At 42.4% G+C, this 15,084-nt stretch overlaps 1 protein-coding gene across 1 annotated transcript in view; it reads right to left on the minus strand.

Moving 5' to 3' along the window:
* The window catches only part of LOC115178195 (zinc finger protein 658B-like), a 1,063,446-nt gene that overhangs the window by 583,271 nt on the left and 465,091 nt on the right, over nt 1-15,084 (minus strand). The window lies entirely within an intron of this gene.

Raw genomic sequence — 15,084 nt, forward strand, 5'->3', positions numbered from 1 at the left:
GCGACGAGGCCGGCGTCTGTAGGCTACATGTCCAGTGGTGATAATACGTTGACATGATGAGAAAATCTAGCCACTGTTGTAGCCATGGTTTCCCAGAATCAGGAGGGAATAAGCAGGAAATCCGGAGTCCTTAAACTAGAGTTCTTCGTGGATCCAACTGTTCCCGTATAACCGACACCGTAACCAATGGTCGGCATAGGTGATATGCATTGTGTACAAAACATTAAGAACTCCTGCTCCTTCCATGAGACTGACCAGGTGGAAGCTTTGATCCCTTATTGATGTCACCTGTTAAATCCACTTCAATCAGTGTAGATGAAGGGGAGGAGACGGGTTACAGAAGGATTTTTAAGCCTTGAGACAGTTTGAGACATGGATTGTGTATGTGTGCCATTCAGAGGGTGAATGGGCAAGACAAAAGATTTATGTGCCTTTGAGCGGGGTATGGTAGTAGATACCAGGCGCACCGTTTTTTGCCATGAACTGCAACACTACTGGGTTTTTCACGCTCAACAGTTTCCCACGTGTGCCAAGAACGGTCCACCACCCAAAGGACATCCAGCCAACTTGACACAACTGTGGGAAGCATTGGAGTCAACATGGGCCAGCATCTCCGCGGAACGCTTTTGACACCTTGTGGAGTCCATGACCCGATGAATTGAGACTGTTCTGAGGGCAAAATGGGGTGCAGCTCCATATTAGGAAGGTGTTTCTAATGTTTGGTATAATCACTGTATGCTCATACCCTGCTGTCACTTTGTTTGTTCACCACTATTATATCAAATACACCAGACTTAGTACCTTAGCCCCTCAGACAGGCTAATACCACAGCCTCTTTCACGTAATAATACATGCAATATAGATGATGATAATTATTAGACAATTATCAATAATGCTATAGATACTTGCTGCTACTATATATAGGAAGGGAGGATATGTTTTCTAAAACATCATATGAAGCAGACATTGTGGTCTTGATGCAGTGGGTGGGGGGGTGTGAAGAGAATTACATTTTAGTCATTTAGCAGACGCTCTTATCCAGAGCGAGTTACAGTAGTGAATACATTTAATTTCACGCATTCTTTTTTTTTTTTTTTTGTACTGGCCTCCCGTGGGAATCGAACCCACAACCCTGGTGTTGCACACACCATGCTCTACCAACTGAGCCACAGGGAATAGTAGCATAATGCAACAATCACATTCTAGAACAGCAGCATAGAATTCTGGTTCCGCGTGCAACAAGAGCTCATGCTGTAAGGGCTGTTATTCATCTTTAGAACTCAGGCGTCAAAAAGGTTAAATGCACTAAAGAAGAACAATGGGTACGTGTTGAAGATGCACATTCTCATCCCCAGACTGTTTAGTTAAAAACACTATAACAACATAGACTCTGCTTGATTTTCTTCCAACAAGAACCAATATCGCTCTCTAAAAAGACAACCCTATGGAGCAATCCTTGGATAGCTTTTCACAATTCACCAATAAATTGGTCCGCATGGAAAACTAAAGGCATAGAAACTGTAAACGACTTGGTAATAGGAAATCCAATTATTTCCATGACAATTTTTGTCATGCACTTGTGAAGGTGGTAAATTACCTTTTAATGGCATCAGACCGAGGCTCTGCATCTGTCCTCGTGCTCCTAGATCTTAGTGCTGCTTTTGATACCATCGATCACCACATTCTTTTGGAGAGATTGGAAACCCAAATTGGTCTACACGGACAAGTTCTGACCTGGTTTAGATCTTATCTGTCGGAAAGATATGAGTTTGTCTCTGAATGGTTTGTCCTCTACCAAATCAACTGTAAATTTCAGTGTTCCTCAAGGTTCCATTATAGGACCACTATTGTTTTCACTATATATTTTACCTCTTGGGGATGTCATTCGAAAACATAATGTTCAATTTCACTGCTATGTGGATGACACACAGCTGTACATTTCGATGAAACATGGTGAAGCCCCAAAATTGCCCTCGCTAGAAGCCTGTGTTTCAGACACAAGGAAGTGGATGGCTGCAAACTTAATACTTTTAAACTCGGACAAAACAGAGATGCTTGTTCTAGGTCCCAAGAAACAAAGAGATCTTCTGTTGAATCTGACAATTCATCTTGATGGTTGTACAGTCGTCTCAAATAAAACTGTGAAGGACCTCGGCTTTACTCTGGACCCTGATCTCTCTTTTGAAGAACATATCAAGACTGTTTCAAGGACAGCTTTTTTCCATCTACGTAACATTGCACAAATCAGAAACTTTCTGTCCAAAAATGATGCAGAAAAATTAATCCATGCTTTTGTTACTTCTAGGTTGGACTACTGCAATGCTCTACTTTCCGGCTACCCGGATAAAGCACTAAATAAACTTCAGTTAGTGCTAAATACGGCTGCTAGAATCCTGACTAGAACCCCAAAATTGTATCATATTACTCCAGTGCTAGTCTCCCTACACTGGCTTCCTGTTAAGGCAAGGGCTGATTTCAAGATTTTACTGCTAACCTACAAAGCAATACATGGGCTTGCTCCTACCTATCTTTACGATTTGGTCCTGCCGTACATACCTACACGTACGCTACGGTCACAAGAAGCAGGCCTCCTAATTGTCCCTAGAATTTCTAAGCAAACAGCTGGAGGCAGGGCTTTCTCCCATAGAGCTCAATTTTTATGGAATGGTCTGCCTACCCATGTGGGAGATGCAGACTCGGTCTCAACCTTTAAGTCTTTACTGAAGACTCATCTCTTCAGTGGGTCCTATGATTAAGTGTAGTCTGGCCCAGAAGTGTGAAGGTGAACGGAAAGACTCTGGAGCAACGAACCGCCCTTGCTGTCTCTGCCTGGCCGGTTCCCCTCTCTCCACTGGGATTCTCTGCCTCTAACCCTATTACAGGGGCTGAGTCACTGGCTTACTGGTGTTCTTCCATGCCATCCCTAGGAGGGGTGCATCACTTGAGTGGGTTGAGTCACTGACGTGGTCTTCCTGTCTGGGTTGGCGCCCCCCCTTGGCTTGTGCCGTGGCGGAGATCTTTGTGGGCTATACTCGGCCTTGTCTCAGGATGGTAAGTTGGTGGTTGAAGTGATCCCTCTAGTGGTGTGGGGGCTGTGCTTTGGCAAAGTGGGTGGGGTTATACCCTGCCTGTTTGGCCCTGTCCTGGGGTATTATCGGATGGGGCCACAGTGTCTCCTGACCCCTCCTGTCTCAGCCTCCAGTATTTATGCTGCAGTAGTTTGTGTCGGGGGGCTAGGGTCAGTCTGTTATATCTGGAGTATTTCTCCTGTCTTATCCAGTGTCTTGTGTGAATTTAAGTATGCTCTCTCTAGTTATCTCTTTCTTTCTCTCTCTCGGAGGACCTGAGCCCTAGGACCATGCCCCAGGACTACCTGGCATGATGACTCCCTGCTGTCCCCAGTCCACCTGGCCGTGCTGCTGCTCCAGTTTCAACTGTTCTGCCTGCGGCTATGGAACCCTGACCTGTTCACCGGACGTGCTACCTGTCCCAGACCTGCTGTTTTCAACTCTCTAGAGACAGCAGGAGCGGTAGAGATACTCTCAATGATCGGCTATGAAAAGCCAACTGACATTTACTCTTGAGGCGCTGACTTGTTGCACCCTCGACAACTACTGTGATTATTATTATTTGACCATGCTGGTCATTTGAACATCTTGGCCATGTTCTGTTATAATCTCCACCCAGCACAGCCAGAAGAGGACTGGCCACCCCTCATAGCCTGGTTCCTCTCTAGGTTTCTTCCTAGGTTCTGGCCTTTCTAGGGAGTTTTTCCTAGCCACCGTGCTTCTACACCTGCATTACTTGTTTGGGGTTTTAGGCTGGGTTTCTGTACAGCACTTGGAGATATCAGCTGATGTAAGAAGGGCAATATAAATAAATTTGATTTGATTTGATTATTTAAAAAATCTGCACTAATCCATCAACACACGCTTCACTTTGTACGTTTACATATAATATTACACTTCGATTAAACAAATGTTTGCCCCCCAAAAATAATCTGCAACTGCGTTACCCACTCCAATCAGCAGATGGCGATGTGCATATTCAGGCGATACCGCTAGTGTGACGTCGAATGTAGTGGACCGGACACTTCTTCAACTGTAACAACAGTTAGTCAGCCACCTCCGTAGCCGAAAACATAAAATATTTTGATGTACAATAGTCACTGTGTTTTAAACACAATTCTGTTGTCTACTTGTTGGTCCATTTAATATAATATTTACGTTGTTTGTCAGGTAACAGTTAGCTGGCTTGCTAAATTAGCTTTGCACTAGGCTAATCGCTAATGCTAAGTAGCTAACATCCCCGACCATGACTTTACTAAGCAACTCCACTCCTGCTAAAGAAGAGGTCTGCTGGACGGAGAAAGAAGAAGAGGCTGTTACAGTTAAACAAGAAGTAGAGGGTGAGGCTGTTCGAGTGAAAGAAGAAGAGAAAAAAGGTTTCAGAGTAAAAGAGGAGGAGGATGTTACTTTGAAAGAAGAGGAGGCTGTTACAGTGAAAGAGGAGGAGGGAGTGGAGGAAGAGGGGCAGATTACTTTCACATTGAAAGAGGAGGAGGAAGAGGAGACGGGAGAACTGAGTAACACCAGTAAGTACGGTTCTTAAAAACTGGGGCACAAACTCTTCAGTCCTTGAATATTGCTAGGTCACATGTTTGAAAACCGGCTACTGAAATGTAAAAGGTTCAAATATTTATTTTAAAACGTGTAAGTGCTTTATTGGAAAACCATAGGTTGAACAATCCTATGGGAAAACCTACCCTGTGAACGATGCTGAGTTGGGTTTAGGTTTCTCGGTCACATTGTGAATGAGCTATTGAAATTAAGTGATTTGTTAAAAAAAGAAAAAGATCTAGAGTGTTCAACATGCCTTTCCATGAAAGGAATAATGGACAGTTGGAATTAGGTTACTAAATCATGTGGTGAAAGAGGTGATTCTCATGAAAAGTGTCTGTGGACATATTTCTCATTACCGGTAACACTTGTTCTAGTTGCTGTAAAAACTCCAATATTTGTTTATAATAAAGTTTATTCACCCATGATGCATCATCTAGTGGAGTAGCCCTTAGATGAGCCCAAGTTTGTTAACTTTTTTCACTTACATGCGTTCAGAATGAGGATCTTATTCTCACACACCCCCTTTACGACACTTGACCTTGACATTACCGAAATGACAAAAAAAACTAAAATTGGGAAAAACTTAAGATACCCATTACCTTACCAACATGGAGACATGAATGGGCTTTAGTGATGTGGTAAACACTTAGAGAACCATAACCTTACCAACATGGAGACATGAATGGGCTTTAGTGATGTGGTAAACACTTAGAGAACCATTACCTTACCAACATGGAGACATGAATGGGCTTTAGTGATGTGGTAAACACTTAGAGAACCATTACCTTACCGACATGAATGGGCTTTAGTGATGTGGTCAACACTTAGAGAACCATTACCTTACCAACATGGAGACATGAATGGGCTTTAGTGATGTGGTAAACACTTAGAGAACCATTACCTTACCAACATGGAGACATGAATGGGCTTTAGTGATGTGGTCAACACTTAGAGAACCATTACCTTACCAACATGGAGACATGAATGGGCTTTAGTGATGTGGTCAATAGTTTGCTGACTCATAATGTCTGTCTCCTATTACTTCCAGATGAAGCTAAGGGCCTTTCATTACCAAAACACACATTTCTCATTACCGCATCATTTTTAGGCCCGTTTCGGTAATGAGAACCTTCATTTCAGTAATGATAATAAGCTAATTCTAATGTATCGTCAGTGGGTGTGCTGTGCTGGTAACTTTCATTATTTACTAGGACCACTGCTTTCACCTACCTATAGTGTTGTTAGATATCCCACCTGTTATAACACCTACCTGTAGTGTTGTTAGATATCCCACCTGTTATAACACCTACCTATAGTGTTGTTAGATATCCCACCTGTTATAACACCTACCTATAGGGTTGTTAGATATCCCACCTGTTATAACACCTACCTATAGTGTTGTTAGATATCCCACCTGTTATAACACCTACCTATAGGGTTGTTAGATATCCCACCTGTTATAACACCTACCTATAGTGTTGTTAGATATCCCACCTGTTATAACACCTACCTATAGTGTTGTTAGATATCCCACCTGTTATAACACCTACCTATAGTGTTGTTAGATATCCCACCTGTTATAACACCTACCTATAGTGTTGTTAGATATCCCACCTGTTATAACACCTACCTATAGTGTTGTTAGATATCCCACCTGTTATAACACCTACCTATAGGGTTGTTAGATATCCCACCTGTTATAACACCTACCTATAGTGTTGTTAGATATCCCACCTGTTATAACACCTACCTATAGTGTTGTTAGATATCCCACCTGTTATAACACCTACCTATAGTGTTGTTAGATATCCCACCTGTTATAACACCTACCTATAGTGTTGTTAGATATCCCACCTGTTATAACACCTACCTATAGTGTTGTTAGATATCCCACCTGTTATAACACCTACCTATAGTGTTGTTAGATATCCCACCTGTTATAACACCTACCTATAGTGTTGTTAGATATCCCAGTTGTTGGTCCATATCCCACATATTTAGATACTTAAAAGGCATATCATGTTATGCCATTTTTCCATAGAATCCCACTCAATTTAGAAATACATCTAAAATACCGGAACGCCTAGGACCGAAAGGCTCCTTAACAGCTTCTACCCCCAAGCCATAAGACAACAACTACGGTAATCAAATGGCCACCGGACTATTTACATACTCGCTGTTTATTATCTATGCATAGTCACTTCACCCCTACCTACATGTACAAATGACCTCTAACCTGTACCCCCGCATACTGACTCTGTACCGGTACCCCCTGTATATAGCCTCCACATTGACACTGTACTGGTACCCCCTGTATATAGCCTCCACATTGACTCTGTACCGGTACCCCCTGTATATAGCCTCCACACTGACTCTGTACCGGTACCCCCTGTATATAGCCTCCACATTGACTCTGTACCGGTACCCCCTGTATATAGCCTCCACATTGACACTGTACTGGTACCCCCGTATATAGCCTCCACATTGACTCTGTACCGGTACCCCCTGTATATAGCCTCCACATTGACACTGTACTGGTACCCCCTGTATATAGCCTCCACATTGACTCTGTACCGGTACCCCCTGTATATAGCCTCCACACTGACTCTGTACCGGTACCCCCTGTATATAGCCTCCACATTGACTCTGTACCGGTACCCCCTGTATATAGCCTCCACATTGACTCTGTACCGGTACCCCCTGTATATAGCCTCCACATTGACACTGTACTGGTACCCCCTGTATATAGCCTCCACATTGACTCTGTACCGGTACCCCCTGTATATAGCCTCCACATTGACTCTGTACCGGTACCCCCTGTATATAGCCTCCACACTGACTCTGTACCGGTACCCCCTGTATATAGCCTCCACATTGACTCTGTACCGGTACCCCCTGTATATAGCCTCCACATTGACTCTGTACCGGTACCCCCTGTATATAGCCTCCACACTGACTCTGTACCAGTACCCCCTGTATATAGCCTCCACATTGACTCGGTACCGGTACCCCCTGTATATAGCCTTCACATTGACTCTGTACTGGTACCCCCTGTATATAGCCTCGTTATTGTTACTTTATTGTGTTACTTTTTATTATTTTTGACTTTAGTTTATTTGGTAAATATTTTCTTAACACTTCTGGAACTGAACTGTTGGTTAAAGGCTTGTACTTTCATGGTAAGGTCTACACTTGTTGTATTCAGCGCATGTGATAAATAAAGTTTCATTTGATTTGAACCACACTTATCCATGTCTTAAAACACTGATATTTCCTGTAAAGACCTGAAAGAGCTCAGTACAGTTTGATGGGTTACTGAATCTCTGATAGAGATCAGTACAGTTTGATGATGTATTGGGTTACTGAATCTCTGATCAGTGGGTAACAGCCGTCCCCCCTACCAAGATGGTACCGTAATGCACCAATATTTAGGAAATATTAGTCTCAGTAAAACGGATACTACGTAATGTTGTCTTAATATGATTGATTGTGCATTTTGTTCTTTATCCAAATGTGTACATAAAAATAACATAATTATTATGAAATAGATAAATACAGATCTGAATCTTAGTGATCCAAGAGCAATTATGGTGGAAAATATATATATTTTGTCAAGTGAGAGCTATTTTCTCTGTTATACTAATCTATAATGAGCCTTTGGCTGATCAGTGGGCAATAGCCTACCCCCCTACCAAGATGGGCCTACCCCCCTACCAAGATGGGCCTACCCCCCTACCAAGATGGGCCAGCCCCCCTACCTAGATGGGCCAGCCCCCCTACCTAGATGGGCCAGCTCGGTTTTCTGATAGGCTGAGCTAAGTTCACACAAACTCACATTCAAAGTCAACCGCAGCATCAGCAAAGAGACCTACGTTTGACTCTGTCGTCAGTTAGACAGCCAAGATCATGGACCGAATGCAATGGAAAGGGTGACTAAACGTAGAAAGAAAACTTTCTACATCATCACCTCACTCAAAATGTTTTTGGGTTGGCTAAAACAATGATTTGGTCAAACAGTAAAGTGCATTATCCTCATGATTCCTGTAGTGAAAGTGTGTGTGCCCTGCCCCTGTTTCACCGGGGCCTGCTGCTGTAATGAGCGAGCCACTCCTCTTGCCCCGTGCGCTCCAGAGAAAGATGCAGAAATAAGCCTTTTGTGAGTATAGAAAAATTCTGAGATCTTTTATTTCAGCTCATGAAACATGGGGCCAACACTTTACGTGTTATTTATATTTTCGTAAGGTAGATTATTATAGAACCCTGCTCAGGCAATAAACATGACATTATCTATTATAGAGCTCTGCTCAGCCTGTAACCATGACATTATCTATTGTTATAGAGCTCTGCTCAGCCTGTAAACATGACATTATCTATTGTTATAGAACTCTGCTCAGCCTGTAAACATGACATTATCTATTGTTATAGAGCTCTGCTCAGCCTATAAACATGATATTATCTATTATTATAGAGCTCTGCTCAGCCTGTAACCATGACAGTATCTGTTATTATAGAGCTCTGCTCAGCCTATAAACATGACATTATCTATTATTATAGAGCTCTTCTCGGCCTGTAACCATGACATTATCTATTATTATAGAGCTTTGCTCAGCCTCTAACCATGACATTATCTATTATTATAGAGCTCTGCTCAGCCTGTAAACATGACATTATATATTATTATAGAGCTCTGCTCAGCCTCTAACCATGACATTATCTATTGTTATAGATCTCTGCTCAGCCTGTAAACATGACATTATCTATTGTTATAGAGCTCTGCTCTGCCTATAAACATGACATGATCTATTATAGAGCTCTGCTCAACCTAAAGACATGGCATTATCTATTATTATAGAGCTCTGCTCAGCCTAAAATCATGACATTATCTATTATTCTAGAGCTTTGCTCAGCCTAAAGACATGGCATTATCTATTATTATAGAGCTCTGCTCAGCCTAAAAACATGACATTATCTATTATTCTAGAGCTTTGCTCAGCCTAAAGACATGGCATTATCTATTATTATAGAGCTTTGCTCAGCCTATAAACATGACATTATCTATTATTATAGAGCTCTGTTCAGCCTGTAACATGACATTATCTATTATTATAGAGCTCTGCTCAGCCTGTAACATGACATTATCTATTATTATAGAGCTCTGTTCAGCCTCTAACCATGACATTATCTATTATTATAGAGCTCTGCTCAGACTGTAAACATGACATTATCTATTATTATAGAGCTCTGCTCAGCCTGTAATCATGACATTCCATGAAACAAGAATAGATGTGAAGCTCTGATGTTAGTGGTGATAAGTGGCAGTGAAGCAGGGCTCCCTTGTAATATATTAGATTTGAAGCTTTACTGTTAGTGGTGATACGTAGCAGTGAAGCAGGGCTTCCTTGTAATAGATTAGATTTGAAGCTTTACTGTTAGTGGTGATACGTAGCAGTGAAGCAGGGGTTCCTTGTAATAGATTAGATTTGAAGCTTTACTGTTAGTGGTGATACGTAGCAGTGAAGCAGGGCTCCCTTGTAATAGATTAGATTTGAAGCTTTACTGTTAGTGGTGATAAGTAGCAGTGAAGCAGGGCTTCCTTGTAATAGATTAGATTTGAAGCTTTACTGTTAGTGGTGATAAGTAGCAGTGAAGCAGGGCTCCAGTGTAATAGATTAGATTTGAAGCTTTACTGTTAGTGGTGATAAGTAGCAGTGAAGCAGGGCTCCCTTGTAATAGATCTGTATCTCAATGGGACTCCCCACTAAAATAAAGGTGAAATAAAACAAACTAAATATTTTTTCTTTATTATTATTATTATTATTATTTCGCACTTGTTGCAAATATCTCAATGCCCAATTGTTTGAAAATATTATTCTTCGACAATATTGAAGTACTGTATGTCAACACTACTACTCAGACACCAAAAAGTCACAGATTGGCCCATAGGTGGCACTGTAAGAAGCATTCAAAGTAGAAGGTTCAGCCCGCCACCCTGTTTGACGTACAACCTAGAACCTTGGTACAAGTGTTTCTCATCATAGTGAACGTATTTGCCTCATGAACCTATGACCTCCGCCATATCTTCTCATGAACCAAACATCTGATCGACGCCAAACTCAAAGTCCATTAACTCAAATCATGTCTGTCTCTCATACGTTTGAGTAAAGATAAACAACAAATAAACAATATCTCAAAAGATGAAATAAAATGGCATCTTTGTTAAAAATAAAAATAATTGTCTTCAATTAAACTGTAATAACTCCACTTCTCTCTATCAACTTGAAAACTTGAAGTGTTTTGATCATTACATGTCCACAAGGGAGGATGTATAATACTACATGCTGCTGTCTCTTTCAGCCTGGACCTATAGTACTATAATATACACTGCTCAAAAAAATAAAGGGAACACTAAAATAACACATCCTAGATCTGAATGAATGAAATAATCTTATTAAATACTTTTTTCTTTACATAGTAGAATGTGCTGACAACAAAATCACACAAAAATAATCAATGGAAATCCAATTTATCAACCCATGGAGGTCTGGATTTGGAGTCACACTCAAAATTAAAGTGGAAAACCACACTACAGGCTGATCCAACTTTGATGTAATGTCCTTAAAACAAGTCAAAATGAGGCTCAGTAGTGTGTGTGGCCTCCACGTGCCTGTATGACCTCCCTACAACGCCTGGGCATGCTCCTGATGAGGTGGCGGATGGTCTCCTGAGGGATCTCCTCCCAGACCTGGACTAAAGCATCCGCCAACTCCTGGACAGTTTGTGGTGCAACGTGGCGTTGGTGGATGGAGCGAGACATGATGTCCCAGATGTGCTCAATTGGATTCAGGTCTGGGGAACGGGCGGGCCAGTCCATAGCATCAATGCCTTCCTCTTGCAGGAACTGCTGACACACTCCAGCCACATGAGGTCTAGCATTGTCTTGCATTAGGAGGATTCCAAGGCCAACCGCACCAGCATATGGTCTCACAAGGGGTCTGAGGATCTCATCTCGGTACCTAATGGCAGTCAGGCTACCTCTGGCGAGCACATGGAGGGCTGTGCGGCCCCCCAAAGAAATGCCACCCCACACCATGACTGACCCACCGCCAAACCGGTCATGCTGGAGGATGTTGCAGGCAGCATAACGTTCTCCACGGCGTCTCCAGACTCTGTCACGTGCTCAGTGTGAACCTGCTTTCATCTGTGAAGAGCACAGGGCGCCAGTGGCGAATTTGCCAATCTTGGTGTTCTCTGGCAAATGCCAAACGTCCTGCATGGTGTTGGACTGTAAGCACAACCCCCACCTGTGGACGTCGGGCCCTCATACCACCCTCATGGAGTCTGTTTCTGACCGTTTGAGCAGACACATGCACATTTGTGGCCTGCTGGAGGTCATTTTGCAGGGCTCTGGCAGTGCTCCTCCTGCTCCTCCTTGCACAAAGGCGGAGGTAGCGGTCCTGTTGCTGGGTTGTTGCCCTCCTACGGGCCTCCTCCACGTCTCCTGATGTACTGGCCTGTCTCCTGGTAGCGCCTCCATGCTCTGGACACTACGCTGACAGACACAGCAAACCTTCTTGCCACAGCTCGCATTGATGTGCCATCCTGGATGAGCTGCACTACCTGAGCCACTTGTGTGGGTTGTAGACTCCGTCTCATGCTACCACTAGAGTGAAAGCACCGCCAGCATTCAAAAGTGACCAAAACATCAGCCAGGAAGCATAGGAACTGAGAAGTGGTCTGTGGTCACCACCTGCAGAACCACTCCTTTATTGGGGGTGTCTTGCTAATTGCCTATAATTTCCACCTGTTGTCTATTCCATTTGCACAACAGCATGTGAAATTTATTGTCAATCAGTGTTGCTTCCTAAGTGGACAGTTTGATTTCACAGAAGTGTGATTGACTTGGAGTTACATTGTGTTGTTTAAGTGTTCCCTTTATTTTTTTGAGCAGTGTATAATACTATAATGCATGTATAATACTTCCATGCTGCTGTCTCTTTCAGCCTGGACCTTGCTTTGTTCACGGGGGGCTTTGTCATTCTGAAACAGGAAAGGGCCTTCATCAAACTGTTTACATTTACATTTAAGTCATTTAGCAGACGCTCTTATCCAGAGCGACTTACAAATCGGTGCATTCACCTTATGATATCCAGTGGAACAACCACTTTACAATAGTGCATCTAAATCTTTTTTGGGGGGGGGGTTAGAAGGATTACTTTATCCTATCCCAGGTATTCCTTAAACTGTTGCCACGAAGTTGGAAGCATAGAATTGTCAAGAATGTTATTGTATGCTGTAGTGTCTAAGGCACTGCATAGCAGTCACTACAGACCCAGGTTCGATCTCAGGCTGTGTCGCAGCCGGCCACGACAGGGGTACCCATGAGGCGGCGCACAATTGGCCCAGCGTTGTCCGGGTTAGGGGAGAGTTTGGCCAGCCGGGATGTTCTTGTCCCATCGCGCTCTAGCGACTCCTTGTGGCGGACAGGGCACATGCACGATGATGCCGTTGCCAGTTGTACAGTGTTTCCTCTGACACATTGGTACTGCTGGCTTCCGGGTTAAGCAAGCAGTGTGTCAAGATGCAGTGTGGCTTGGCATGGTCATGTTGTTTTCGGAGGACGCATGACTCTCGACCTTCGCCTCTTCTGAGTCCGTATGGGAGTTGCAGCGATGGGACAAGACTGTAACTACCAATAGGTTATCACAAAATACGGGAGAAACGGGGGTAAAAGAAAAGTGTAAATACAATTTCCCTTCAAGGGACCCGAACCATGAAAAACAGACCATTATGCCTTCTTCATCAAACCTTACAGTTGGCACTATGCTTTGGGGCAGGTAGCGTTTTCCTGGCATCTGCCAAACCCAGATTTGTCCGTTGGACTGCCAGATGGTGAAGCGTGGTTCATCCCTCCAGAGAACGCATTTCTACTGCTCCAGAATCCAATGGTGGCGAGCTTTATACCACTCCAGCCGACACTTGGTATTGCGCATGTTGATTTTAGGCTTGTCTGCGGCTGCTCGGCCATGGAAACCCATTTCATGAAGCTTCCGACTATGTTGTTGCTTTCAGAGGCACTTTGGAACTCGGTAGTGAGTGTTGCAACCGAGGACAGAGTATTTTTACACGCTACGTGCTTCAGCACTCGGCGGTCTCGTTCTGTGAGCTTGTGTGGCCTACCACTTTGCGGCTGAGCCGTTGTTTCTCCTAAACATTTACATTACATTTACATTTAAGTCATTTAGCAGACGCTCTTATCCAGAGCGACTTACGTTTCCATTCACAATAACAGCACTTACAGTTGACCCAGGCAGCTCTAGCAGGGCAGAAATTTGACGAACTGACTTGTTGGAAAGTTGGCATCCTATGACGGTTCCATGTTGAAAGTCACTGAGCTCTTCAGTAAGGCCATTCTACTGTCAATGTTTGTCTATGGAGATTGCATGGCTGTGTGCTCGATTTTAGACATAGCTGAATCCACTCATTTGAATGGGTGTCCACATACTGCTGTATATATAGTGTATATTTATTATTATGATGAACACAAGGGTTTTTTAAATATTGGAAACATTCTGAAAACCTGACCTCAAATGTTCTGAACTCAGGTTATGGAGGGATCTAGTCTGGCTTAAACCGCATAGGAAGTAGGATTGCATAAATCTGGTAACTTTCCATAAATTCTCTGGTTTTCCAGAAAACCCGGTCAGAAGATTCTCGGAATCAGGAGGGAATAAGTACACATGTAATAGTAAGTAGTACTATATAGTAATGCCTACACGTGTAATAGTAGGCATTACTATATAGCACACGTGTAATAGTAGGCATTACTATATAGCACACGTGTAATAGTAGGCATTACTATATAGCACACGTGTAATAGTAGGCATTACTATATAGCACACGTGTAATAGTAGGCATTACTATATAGCACACGTGTAATAGTAGGCATTACTATATAGCACACATGTAATAGTAGGTATTACTATATTTCTTTTTTTTCTTTTTTTTTTTAACCTTTATTTATACAGGTTTATTCTCATTGAGATAAATATATATTTTCCAAGAGAGACTTGGTCCAATAGCAGCAAGGGGAACAACGTTTCAGACAAACCAAATTACATACACTAACACAACATTAAACAAAACTATAAACACACATACAGTACAACAAAAACATATTACATTTAAAAACAAACATCTTGACTAAAAACAGCTGGCCTAAAAACAATTACACTCTTCTATATATATATATATATATATATATATATATATATATATATAGTACACGTGTACTATATATATATATATAGGACACGTGTAATAGTAGGTATTACTATATAGTACACATGTAATGGTAGATATTACTATATAGCACACGTGTAATGGTAGCTATTACTATGTAGTACAATCCCATTTTAAAGTAAATAGATGTAGTCAATATCAGCATAGAATATGTAAAAATAAA

Source organism: Salmo trutta, chromosome 38 (assembly GCF_901001165.1).
Source record: "Salmo trutta chromosome 38, fSalTru1.1, whole genome shotgun sequence".
Taxonomy (NCBI): Eukaryota; Metazoa; Chordata; class Actinopteri; order Salmoniformes; family Salmonidae; genus Salmo; species Salmo trutta.